The following is a 13,741-nucleotide window of genomic DNA, read 5'->3' as shown; positions in this document are numbered from 1 at the left end:
ATGACACTTTGCTACAATGTAAAGTAGTGAGTCTACAGCTTGTATAACAGTGTAAATTTGCTGTCCCCTCAAAATAACTGAACAAACAGCCATTAATGTCTAAACCGCTGGCAACAAAAGTGAGTACACCCCTAAGTGAGAATGTCCAAATTAGGCCCAATTAGCCATTTTCCCTGCCCAGTGTCATGTGACTCCTTGGTGTTACAAGGTCTCAGGTGTGTTAAACTTGGTGTTATTGCTCTCACTCTCTCATACTGGTCACCGTAAGTTTAACATGGCACCTCATGGCAAAGAACTCTCTGAGGGTCTGAAAAAAATAATTGTTGCTCTACATAAAGATGGCCTAGGGTATAAGAAGATTGCCAAGACCCTCAAACTGTGCTGCAGCACGGTGGCCAAGACCATACAGCGGTTTAACAGGACAATTTCCCCTCAGAACAAACCTCGTCTTGGTCGACCAAAGAAGTTGAGCGCACGTGCTCAGCGTCATATCCAGAGGTTGTCTTTGGGAAATAGACGTATGAGTGCTGCTAGCATTGCTGTAGAGGTTGATGGGGTGGGGGGGTCAGCCTGTCAGTGATCAGACCATACGCCGCACACTGCATCAAATTGGTCTGCATGGCTGTCATCCCAGAAGGAAGCCTCTTCTAAAGATGATGCACAAGAAAGCCCACAAACAGTTTGCTGAAGACAAGCAGACTAAGGATATGGATTACTGGAACCATGTCCTGTGGTCTGATGAGACCAAGATAAAGTTATTTGGTTCAGATGGTGTCAAGCGTGTGTCACAGCAACCAGGTAAGCAGTACAAATTCAAGTGTGTCTTGCCTACAGTCAAGCATGGTGGTGGAAGTGTCCTGGTCTGGGGCTGCATGAATGCTGCCAGCACTGGGGAGTTACAGTTCATTGAGAGAACCATGAATGTCAACATGTACTGTGACATATTGAAGCAGAGCATGATCCCATCCCATCTTTGACGGGGCCGCAGGGCAGTATTCCAACATAACGACCCTAAACACACCTTTAAGGTGACCGCTGCCTTGCTAAAGAAGCTGAGGGTAAAGATCATGGACTGGCCAAGCATGTCTCCAGACCGAAACCCTATTGAGCATCCGTGGGACATCCTCAGACAGAAGGCGGAGGAGCGCAAGGTCTCCAACATCCACAAGCTCCATGATGTCATCAAGGAAAAGTGGAAAAGGACTCCAGTGGCAAACTGTGAAGCTCTGGTGAACTCCATGCCCAAGAGGATTAAGGCAGTGCTGGAAAATAATGGTGGCCACAAAAAAATATTGACACGTTGGCCCAATTTGGACATTTTCACTTAGGGGTGTACTCACTTTTTGTTTAGACATTAATGGCTATGTGTTGAGTTATTTTGAGGGGACAGCAAATTTACACTGTTATACAAGCTGCACACTCACTACTTTACATTGTAGCAAAGTGTCATTTCTTCAGTGTTGTCACATGAAAAGATATAATAAAATATTTACAAAAATTCTAGGCGTGTACTTACTTTTGTGAGATACTGTATATACACACACACATAATGTTTGGGGGTTCTGAGTAATTTTCTAGCAAAAAAAAAAAAATAGATTTTTACATGTAGGAGAGACATGTCAGAATTGGCCTGAGTCGGAACTGATTAAACAACCATTATCTCAGCAAATAGAGGCATACCTCTGGGACACTACACATTTATTACAAATTTTAAAAGGTCTAGAAGTGTCAGAAAATAGTTTTTGGTTATGGCAGACATCAGTTCATTATACACTATTATATACCTTCAACATTCCACGAAAGCCTTGAAATAGCCTTTGGCAAAGTACTCTACACTCTCTAGAAGACATTAAAAGTTTTTATTTGAGTGTTTTGCTTTCGGGCTCAGCCACTGCTATTTTGGTACAATATGAGGTAGAGGTCGACCGATATGGGTTTTTCTCTGGACGATATTTAGAAATCGTGGCCAATATGCGATGCCGATTTTTTTGGGCCGATATATTAGGCCGATTTTTTTTTTTTTTTTTCCTTCATCTCATAAAATTTAACAGTTAGGCCCCCTTCCACACTGGGGCGTTTTTCTGGCGCTTTTGGGCTAAAAATAGCGCTTGTAAAGTGCCTGTAAAACGGCTCCCCTGCAGTCTCAGTGTGAAAGCCCGAGTGCTTTCACACTGAGGCGATGCGCTGGCAGGATGTTAAAAAAAAGTCCTGCAAGCAGCATCTTTGGAGCGGTGTATACCACCACTCCTGCCCATTGAAATGAATGCGCACCGCTGCCAAAGCGCCTGCAAAGCGTTTCGGCAGCGGCGCTTCAGGGGTGCATTTAACCCCTTCCTCGGCTGCTAGCTGGGTTATAAGCGCCCCGCTAGCAGCCGAATAGCGCCGCTAAAATTACGGTAAAGCGCCGCTAAAACTAGCAGCGTTTTACCGTCAACGCATGCCCGCTGCATTGTGAAAGCAACCTTAAGTGATACAGAAAATTTTTTACATTTATACATTTGTTAAACAAAACAAACCTCCAAGCAGTTCACTTGTATGTAGAATTTAGATAAAAAAAAAATAAAAAAAAAACTATATCTTGAAAATAAATACACAAAAACAGGAAATCAAAACTTTTGGACAAAAAAAATGGGCTAACTTTACTGCTTAGTTTTTTTTTTTAATTTATTAGTGTATTTTTTTTTTAAAAATTGCGTTTGAAAGACTGCTGCGCAAATACCGTGTGACATAAAATATTGCAACAACCGCCATCTAGGGTCTCTGCTAAAAAATATATATATATAATGTTTGGGGGTTCTAAGTGATTTTCTAGCAGAAAATACAGGATTTTTAAGCAACAAGTGTCAGAAAAGATTTAGTCTTTAAATGGTTAAACTGAGAGCTTCTACACACAGCTCAGTTCATTCAAAAGTGTAAACATTGTATCTCTTCAGGTTCTTTTTATCAGATTTGGCAGACTGCCCAGAGGAGGGAGAAGTCGCTTCACATTAGAATACAGGCAACTTGCATTGACTTCTATTACAGAAGTCATTTGCAAGTCGCGCTTATATCGGCCTTTTTTATCAGCACAATCGGCCGATGCCGATTAAGTAAAAAACACCAAATATCGTCCGGCCGATATATCGGTCGACCCCTAATATGAGGTTTTATAAGCAAAATCCCAGAAGTGCTATTGGAGCCAAATTTGCCCAAAGTATTGCCAAATTTTTATGGCAAAATTGGAAGCTGGGTGTGTCCTGGACAATAAACCACATGAGCTGGTGGTGGCTTACAAACAATTTACAGATTATACTTTGATGGAAGGGGGAATAACGTTCTGTTGAGATTAAATATGAATAATAGAACTAATGCACTATCATGGAAAGTAGACTCTAAGAACTTATTTTTAGATTTGTCCATTAGGTAGGTGATAAATTCAGTACAAAGACCTTTTTTAAAACCATAGATAGTCCATTAAGTCCAACCTATGTGTGTGATTATATGTCAGTATTACATTGTATATCCCTGTATGTTGTGGTCGTAAACGTACTTATCTAATAGTTTTTTAAACCATCGATGCTCCCCGCTAAAATCACCGCCTGTGGAAGTGAATTCCACATCCTTGCCATTCTTACAGTAAAGAACCCTCTACACAGTCTAAGGGTAAATCTCTTTTCTTCTAATCTTAATGAGTGGCCACGTGTCTTATTAAACTCCCTTCCACGGAAAAGTTTTATTCCTATTGTGGGGTTCAACAGTATGGTATTTGTAAATTAAAATCATATCCCCTCTCAATTGTCTCTTCTCCAGAGAGAATTAGTTCAGTGCTCGTAACCTTTCTTCATAACTATACCATAAATATTCTCCAGTCCCTTTTTATTAGCTTTGTTGCCCTTCTCTGTACTCGCTTCATTTCCAGTAATCCTTCCTGAGGACTGCTGCCCAGAACTGGACAGCATACAGGTGAGGACGGACCAGAGTCTTGTAGAGTGGGAGAATTATCGCTTTATCTCTGGAATTAATCCCCTTTTTAATGCATGCCAATATTCTGTTTGCTTTGTTAGCAGCAGCTTGGCATTGCATGCCATTGCTGAGCCTATCATCTACTAGGACCCCTAGGTCCTTTTCCATCCTTGATTCCCCCAGAGGGTCTCCCCCAGTGAGTAGATTGCATTCATATTTTTGCCACCCAAATGCATTATTTTACATTTTTCCACATTAAACCTCATTTGCTGTTTAGTTGCCCACCCTATTAATTTGTTCAGATCTTCTTGCAAGGTTTCCACATCTTGCGGAGAAGTTATTGCCCTGCTTACCTTAGTATCGTCTGCAAATACAGAGATTGAACTGTTTACCCCATCCTCCAGGTCATTTATGAACAAATTAAATAGGATTCGTCCCAGCACAAAACGCTGGGGGACCCCACTTTCCACCCCTGACTATTCCGAGTACTCCCCATTTATCACCACCCTCTGAACTTGTCCCTTGTAGCCAGTTTTCAATCCATGTACCCTTCCCTATGGTCCATGCCAATGGACCATACTTTTTACAGTAAATGTTTATGGGGAACTGTGTCAGATGTTTTTGCAAAATCCAGATATACCATGTCTACGGACCTTCCTTTATCTAGATGGCAGCTCACCTCCTCATAGAATGTTAATAGATTGGTTTGGCAAGAACGATTCTTCATGAATCCATGCTGATTACTGCTAATGATACAGTTTTAATTACTAAAATCTTGTTTATAGTCCCTTATCATCCCCTCCAAGAGCTTGCATACTATTTATGTTAGACTAACTGGTCTTTAATTCCCAGGGATGTATTTTTCCCCTTTTTTAAATATTGGAGCTACATTGGCTTTTCTCCAATCAGCTGGTACCATTCCAGTCAGTAGACTGTCAGTAAAAATTGGGAACAATGGTCTGGCAATTACTTGACTGAGTTCCCTCGGGTGCAAGCCGTCCCGGTGATTTATTAATGTTTTCTAAGTCTATTTCTAATTCTGTTGTCTGTTAGCCATGAGGGTGCTTCCTGTGATGTGTCAGGATGAACGCTGCAGTTTTGGTTACTGAAGCTCCCCGATTCCATCATAAAGATTGAGAAGAATAAATTCAATACCTTCGCCATATCCCCATCCTTTGTAACCAGATTTCCTTCCTCGTTCTTTATGAGGCCAATATGGTCTGTCCTTCCTTTTTTACTGTTTACAAACTTAAAGAATTTCTTGGGATGTTTTTTGCGCACCTCAACTATGTGTCTTTTGTGTTCTATCTTAGCCGCCCTAATTGCACCCTTACATTTCTTGTTGCATTCTTTGTAAAGTCTGAATGCTGCTGATGATCCCTCAGCCTTGTATGTTTTGAAGGCCTTCTCCATTGTTTTTATATGCATTTTTACTTTGGAGTTAAGCCACCTAGGACTTTTGTTCGCTCTTTTAAATTTATTTCCTAATGAGATGCACTGGATAATGTCCTTATTTAATATGCTCTTAAAGCAAACCCATCTCTCCTCCGTGTTCTTTATTCCTAAGATTTCATCCGAATTTATATCTTCTAGCAAGGTCCGTAGTTTAGGGAAGTTGGCTCTTTTGAAATTCAATGTCTTTGTATTCCCCTTATGTTTCCTATTTGTGTGATTTATACTGAAGCTAATTGACCTGTGATCGCTACTTCCTAAATTGACCCTTATTTCCACATTCGTGATCAGGTCTGTATTGTTGGTAATCAATAAGTCTAGTAATGCTTTGTTTCTAGTTTGTGAGTCTACCATCTGACGCGTGAAATTGTCCTGCAAGACATTTAGGAACTGGCGAGCCTTAGACAAATGCGCAGTTCCTTCCGCCCAGTCTGTCTGGATAATTAAAATCCCCCATTATGATGACACTTCTCATCCTTGCTGCTAATCCTAATTGTTATAGGAGATCTGTCTTCTCTTCCTCCCTCAGGTTAGGGGGCCTATAGCATACTCCCAGTATTATTTTATCCTTAGTTTCATCCCTTTGGAGCTCTACCCATAAGGATTCCACCTCCTCCCTAGCTCCCTTAGTGATGTCATCTCTCACATTCACTTGTACATTATTCTTGTTATACAGGCATACCCCTCCCCCTATCTTTTAGCGATAAGGGGCTGTTGAAGCAAGTCTCTGAAATTCCCACAAAATCTAAATCCTCCTCATACGACAGTATCTCTAGTTCTCCCATCTTGTCTGCCAGGCTCCTGGCATTGGTGAACATGCCACATAGTTTAGACCGGTCGCATACTGTCCTCTTATTGGATGTTTCGATATTGCAAATAGGACTTGTTACTATGCTTACCTCAGATTTATGTGCTTTAGTCAACCTACCACTAATGCCCCCAATACTACCCTCTGGAATATGTTCCGCTCTGACTATCAATACCTGTGGCCCCTTCCCCCTGTCGCCTAGTATAAAAACCCCATCTAACTTTTCAGCCATCTTAACTCCTAGCAGATCTGCACCCTCCTCATTTAGATGCAATCCGTCCCTTCTGTAGAACTAGTGACCGACTGAGAAGTCGGCCCAGTTCTCCAGGAACCCAAACCCCTCCTTACTACACCAGCTCCTTGTTTACTTCCCTAATCTCCCTCTGCCTTTCTGATGTGGCTCGAGGTACTGGTAGTATTTCTGAGAATACTACCTTGGAGGTCCTTTTCCTCAGTTTAGCTCCTAGGTCCCTAAAATCGTTCTTCAGGAAGCTCCATCTGCCTCTGACTTTGTCATTGGTGCCAATGTGCACCATGACAGCCGGGTCTTCCCCAGCCCCTCAGTAATCTGGCCACCAGATTGGTGATGTGCCCAACCCAAGCACCCGGTAGACAGCATACAATTTGGCGCATCAGGTCTTTGTCACAGATTGCCTTCTCTGTCCTTCTAAGAATTGAGTCCCCTACCACCATAATCTGTGTTTCTTTTCCCTTCACTCCCCCCGACTCTCACTGGAGGAGTTCTTTCCCTGGCAACTAGGGGAGTCCCTTAGCTCCAGCAGTGCTGGTCCCTGAATGTTTTAACCAATGTCACTCCATGGAGAGTACTTATTAGGATGTTCCAGCCCAGGATCGGCCTCCCTGGCACTTTCCCCTCTAACCTTCCTTACTGTCACCCATCTATGCTGTTCTAGTGCCTGCACCTCTTTGTCTCCACCCGCCTCTGTGCTGGCACCTGCCGGGTACATTCCCGGCTCTCCTTTAGTATGGAGGGTCTTCTCAGTGCTGACAGTTGCTTCCCTAGATTCAGATCCTGGGCTTCCATGGAAACAATGTGCTTGCATTTTGCACAGCAGTATTCCCCCTCAATCAGATGATCAAGGAACGCATACATGCCACAAGATGTACACCAAGTCGCATCTCTACACCCGCTGGGGATCGTACCTACTAATTTAATGAGGATTGGGGAATTATATCCTGTCCAAATTAACTAACTAGCTTCCTGACACTAATACTCAACAATACACAGGTACTCACAGCCCACGTGCACTCACAGTCCACGTGTACTTGCAGCCCACATGCACTCGCAGTCCATGATACTCAGGTACACACAATATTCAGGTACTCACAATACTTGCCCCGACTACTGTAGCTCCCTCCTCATTGGCTTACCTCTACATAGTTTATCCCCCCTTCAATCCATCATGAATGCTGCTGCCAGACTCATCCACCTTACCAACCACTCCATGTCTGCTACTCCTCTCTGTCAATCCCTCCACTGGCTTCCGCTCACCCAACAAATTAGATTCAAAATACTAACAACTACTTACAAAGCCATCCACAACTCTGCCTCCAGCTACATCACTGACCTAGTCTCAAAATACCAACCTAATTGTTCTCTTCGTTCCTCCCAAGACCTCCTGCTCTCTAGCTCCCTCATCACCTCCTCCAATGCTCACTTCCAGGACTTTTCCAGAGCCTCTCCAATTCTATGGAACTCCTTACCCCCATCTGTCCTATTATCTCCTAATCTATTAGCTTTTAGACAATCCCTGAAAATCCTCCTCATCAGAGAAGCCTATCCTACCCACACCTAACAACTTTATTTTTGTTTTCTCCATCTGATCATCCCCCACAATTTTATTTCACTTGACCCTCCCTTCTAGATTGTAAGCTCTAATGAGCAGGACTCTCTAATCCCCCCTGTATTGAATGGTATTGTATCTGTGCTGTTTGTCCCCATGTTGTAAAGTGCTGCACAGACTGTTGGCACTATATAAGCCCTGTATAATAATAGTAGTAATAATAATAAATACTCAGGTACACACAATACTCAGGTACTCACATACACTGTCAGTCAGGTTTTGTAGTTTGTGTCTGTGTCACTCTGCACAGCCTCCCCTTGTAATCTGACACTAGCAGTCAGTCACCTTCAGTGCCGCCGATTCACTGATCAGCTTCACACTCTCTCCTCCGGTCTGCACTTCGCTTACCCGCTGCCTCTCCCTGTCAGCCTTCCACCTCCCGGTCCAGCTGGATGTCATCCCGCCTCCTCCGTCTGCGTCTGTGGGGTGATTACTGTCCTCAGTACCGAGATGTCGCGCTCTGCCGCCACTGTAGGTCCCCGGGTCAGCCGCTGCCGCTCTTGGTTGTGAGGGGGGTGCTGGTCCGGTCGTGGGGGGTCCGACTCCCCCCGACCAATACATATTATGGACAGGAACATGAATCATCTTCAGGATTAGCCAGTTAGTTTCCACCTAATTGTTTAAAACATGGCACCAGCCCATCTGACCCTCTCATGCTGCATACTGAAGCACCTAGGACTATCCACATTACCAGCCATACTCAGGTAATTGCCCTGCTATTTTACTCCATCCATACCCTTTGAGGGGATACCAATGACGTTTTACTAGGGGATTTGATTTTTCACCTTATGTCTTGTGTATTTACCCCCCTTCCCATCTTATCACTCATTTACAGGCTTTCTGCTCTTTGGCAATATCCAGGAGCTTCCCTGTACACTGTGGCTGGTTTACATATAATAGATCTCTATCAAACCTTTGATATCCATGAAAGTGGCTGGGGAGGTATATTCCTTGCTTTTGCCTCTTTATATTTTATATATATTTGTGGTATACGGATATGTATATATAGACGTTTAGATATAGTTTAATGTTAGATATATTTCCATTTTTTTGGTTTATGCACTAGACCAGTGATGGCGAACCTTGGCACCCCAGATGTTTTGGAACTACATTTCCCATGATGCCTAACTACACTGCAGAGTGCATGAGCATCATGGGAAATGTAGTTCCAAAACATCTGGGGTGCCAAGGTTCGCCATCACTGCACTATACTATTCGCCTTTTTCTTTTGTCCCCATAGCGATTATTGTTGCTTCAACACATATGAAGGGGATATCAGAGGGTTTCTTCGGGACGCCCTTTGTGAATTACGCTTCCCCCTTTGGGCCCTGATGTGCCTTGAGTTGCAGCCTCTTCTCCCTGGACCGGGATCTGGGTGGGCTTCTGGTTGCAGCCTGCTCTTAGCGTTTTTTTAAACTGGATGCAAGATACCCTGAATGTTTATGCAATTTATATGGTCAGTGTAAAATGTAATTTTCTATGCTTGTTTAACCACTTAAGCCCTGGACCATTTGGCTGGCCAAAGTCCAGAGCCGTTTTTGCGATTCGGCACTACGTCGCTTTAACTGACAATTGTGCGACGTGGCTCCCAAACAAAGTTGACATCTTTTTTTATCCACAAATAGAGCTTTCTTTTGGTGGTACTTGATCACCTCTGCGGCTTTTATTTTTTGCGTTATGAACAAAGAGCGACAATTTTTTTTAAAAAATCAATATTTTTTACTTTTTGCTATAATAAATATCCCCAAAAAATATATAAAGTTTTTTTTCCTCAGTTTAGGCCGATATGTATTCTTCTACATATTTTTGGTAAAAAAAATCGCAATAACCGTTTGGTTTGCGCAAAAGTTATAGCGTCTACAAAATAGGGGATAGTTTATGGCATTTTTATTAATAATTTTTTTTTTACTAGTAATGGCACCGATCAGTGATTTTTATCGTGACTGTGACATTATGGCGGACAGATTGGACACTTTTGGCGCTATTTTGGGACCATTCACATTTATACAGCGATCAAAAAATGCATTGATTACTGTGTAAATGGGACTGGCAGTGAAGGGGTTAACCACTAGCTGGCACTGTAGGGGTTAAGTGTGTCCTAGGGAGTGATTCTACCTGGGGGGGAGATGGGCTATGTGTGACACAACGCTGATCACCGCTCCCAATTACAGGGAGCGGTGATCAGTGTCATTAGGCAGAACGGGGAAATGCTTGTTTACATTAGCATTTCCCCATTCTTCCTCTTTATGAGACGATCGCGGGTATCCCCGTAGACATCCCCGTAGACATCGAGTCCGCGGGACCCGTGATCACACTGACAGAGCTCCCGGCGAGCGCGCCGGCAAGCCGCCTCATACAGGTACGTTAATCTGCCTGTACGTGCCCTTCTGCCACAGTACATCTGTGTGAGGTGGTCGGGAAGCGGTTAACATGTTGTTGCAATGCGTATATATATATATATATATCTTTACACCTTTTCCTTTACTAATTACAGTAGACGTATTAATGTCCTGTTGTAACATCCTACCCCTGAAGAAGAGAACCAATATTGCAGACTCGAAACCCGTTGGATATCTCTGTTGTCTGCATCATTTCTCAACAGATTAATGGTGGTTGTCAACTGTTGCTGTTAAAATTGTGTATGTTTGTATCTGCATCTGGCATATTTTATGTACTGTACATGTAATTATCTATTTTTAACCTTGATCAATTAAAACTTTATATTTTTGTACTCCCTTGTGACCTCTTAGTTGCTCACTGCCCCGCCAGAGTCCCACTCAGAGGACTTGTTGGTTATTTATCATTCCAAAACTTTAATCTTCTTCTGGTGAAGCCATTCTTTTGTTGATTTGGATGTATGCTTTGGGTCATTGCTATGTTGAAAGATGACGTTCCTCTTCATGTTCAGCTTTCTAGAAGAAGCCTGAAGGTTTTGTGCCAATATTGATCGGTATTTGCATCTGTTCAAAATTCCCTCTGCCTTGACTAAGGCCCCTGTTCCAGCTGAAGAAAAACAGTCCCAAAGGATGATGGTGCCACCACCATGCTTCACTGTGGGTATGGTGTTCTTTTAGTGATGTGAAGTGTTGTTTTTGTGCCACACAAATCTTTTGGAATTATGGCCAAAAAGTTTAACCTTGGTTTCCTCAGACCATAACACATTTTCCCACATGCTTTTGGGAGATTTAAGTTGTGTTTTTACAAAATTTAGCTGGGCTTGGAAGTTTTTCTTCGTAAGAAAAAGCTTCCATCTTTTCTTCCGTCTTTTAAGCTTCATGCATCACCCTGGTACCGTTCCTTAGAGCGGATGGTTGGCTTTATTGTAGTAACAACCGATGCGGCTCAGCAGCCGCACGGCTGTTATTACAAGCAGCGGGGGGGACGTTTCCCCCTCCCACCACCTTCCACCACTCGACCGGGCACTCCCGTCCCACCGGTAGGCCCGAGCAACCAGCTGGCACGTCTGACGGCTGGCCGAAGACCCGAACAAAGCCGATGCTTCGTTGGGGTCTCGGATCTAGTAATCTGGAAGTGATGTCATGACATCACTTCCGGATTACTGGCATCCTCAAGGCACCAGTTTTAACAAATAAAGTATTTAAAAATGCAGATCTTGACATTTTGAATACTTTGAAGTGCAGAGGAGGGGGTTGGGGTCTTCTAAACCCCCGATCTCTCCATAAATAGTACCTCTCACATGCCTATTACTGTCACAAGGGATGTTTACATTCCTTGTGACAACAATAACAGTGATAAAAAACAAAAGTGTAAAATGACAGTGTAATTTTTTTTTTTTATGTTCAAAATATTGGCAAAAATTATTGGCAGGAGAGGTGGCCAAAATATCGGTATCGCATCGGCACCGAAAAAACTATATTGGTCGATCCCTACTTGATGGATTTGTCCTTGTAACCTTTCTTATGGAAGGAGTCTGCTAGTGTTCTGAGATGTTTATATTTGTCTTCTGAGTCTGAACATATTTTGTGGTATCTGATGGCCTGGCTGTGTATGATAGCCCGTTTAGTGTTTTGGGGGTGAAAACTGGAACCTATGGAGATAGTTGCATCTGTCAGTGGGTTTCCTGTATGTTGAGGTGTGAAGCTTGTCGTCCCTGATGTATACTGTGATGTCTAGAAAATTAACATGTGTCTTCCATTTTTAGTTTGATAGGTGAAAAGTGTTGATCAATGAGTGAAATTGTTTTGGATTTTCTTCACCTTCTGTCCATATGATTAATATCATTGATCTAGCAAAAGTATCTGCATGGATTTGGTTTATGCAGTTCAGGAATTTTTCCTCCAGGTCAGCCATAAATAAGTTTGCATAAGGGGGTGCCATTTTACTTCCCATAGCAGTACCCATACATTGAAGATATATGTCATTATGGAAAGTAAAGTAGTTGTGTGTTATGCCCCGTACACACGGTCGGACTTTGTTCGGACATTCCGACAACAAAATCCTAGGATTTTTTCCGACGGATGTTGGCTCAAACTTGTCTTGCATACACACGGTCACACAAAGTTGTCGGAAAATCCGATCGTTCTATACGCGGTGACGTAAAACACGTACGTCGGGACTATAAACGGGGCAGTGGCCAATAGCTTTCATCTCTTTATTTATTCTGAGCATGCGTGGCACTTTGTCCGTCAGATTTGTGTACACACAATAGGAATTTCCGACAACGGATTTTGTTGTCGGAAAATTTTATCTCCTGCTCTCCAACTTTGTGTGTCGGAAAATCCGATGGAAAATGTCCGATGGAGCCCACACACGGTCGGAATTTCCGACAACACGCTCCGATCGGACATTTTCCATCGGAAAATCCGACCGTGTGTGCGGGGCATTAGAATGAATTCAATGAGCTGTGTAACATCCTCAGCAGTGTATTTATGGTATGGTGTGGATGATAAGAATCTGTGACTTGCAGCCAACCCGTCATTGTTTGGGATGTTACTATACAGAGATCCTACATCCAGGTGACTAGAAGTGTGTTTGGTGGTAGTTGCTGTATATTGTTGCCCTTGTTCAGAAAATCACCAATGGCGTTAACATTTTTTCTACAAGGCCTGAGATTTGTTCGGTTAGTGTATTCATATCTGTTATGATGGGTCTGCCTGGATTTCCTGGCTTGTAGATCTTGAGCAGCATGTAGAGGTCCCCAATATCTGCATTATCTGGAATCACACTGATAGGTTCTAAATGTAGGTGGGTTGGTAGTGTTTTAATGAGACCTTTTAATTGCTTAGTAAAATCCTGGGTTGGATCATAATCCATTTTTTTTATAGTAAGTAGCATTTGCCAGCTGCCTCCGGCCCTCTTGTATATATTTGTGTGTATCCATCACAACTGCTTCCCCTTCATCTGCTGGTTCGCAGGTGATGGCCTGATTATTGTGTAAATCGCGTATAGCCCTTCGCTCCAGTGGTGAAAGATTGTATAATATTTTCTTTTGCTGAGTGGATATCAGGGATGTAACTCACAGATTGAAGCTGTCAATATAGGTGTCCAGTTTGGGGTTGCATCCTTGTGGAGGTATGCTTCACAGATTGAAGCTGTCAATATAGGTGTCCAGTTTGGGGTTGCATCCTTGTGGAGGTATGAATTTGCTGTTCTTTTTCTCTTGGTTGCATTCTATTGTCCTATAATTCATTTCATTGCTGTAAAAATATTCTTT

General features: G+C 42.8%; 1 protein-coding gene across 10 annotated transcripts in view; it reads left to right on the top strand.

Moving 5' to 3' along the window:
* VPS35L (VPS35 endosomal protein sorting factor like) overlaps positions 1–13,741 on the top strand; it is a 1,435,757-nt gene that overhangs the window by 1,129,856 nt on the left and 292,160 nt on the right. The window lies entirely within an intron of this gene.

This window comes from Aquarana catesbeiana, linkage group LG06 (assembly GCF_042186555.1).
Source record: "Aquarana catesbeiana isolate 2022-GZ linkage group LG06, ASM4218655v1, whole genome shotgun sequence".
Lineage (NCBI taxonomy): Eukaryota > Metazoa > Chordata > Amphibia > Anura > Ranidae > Aquarana > Aquarana catesbeiana.
Note: the sequence above shows the minus strand (reverse complement) of the source record. Positions and strands in the feature narration are given on the sequence as shown.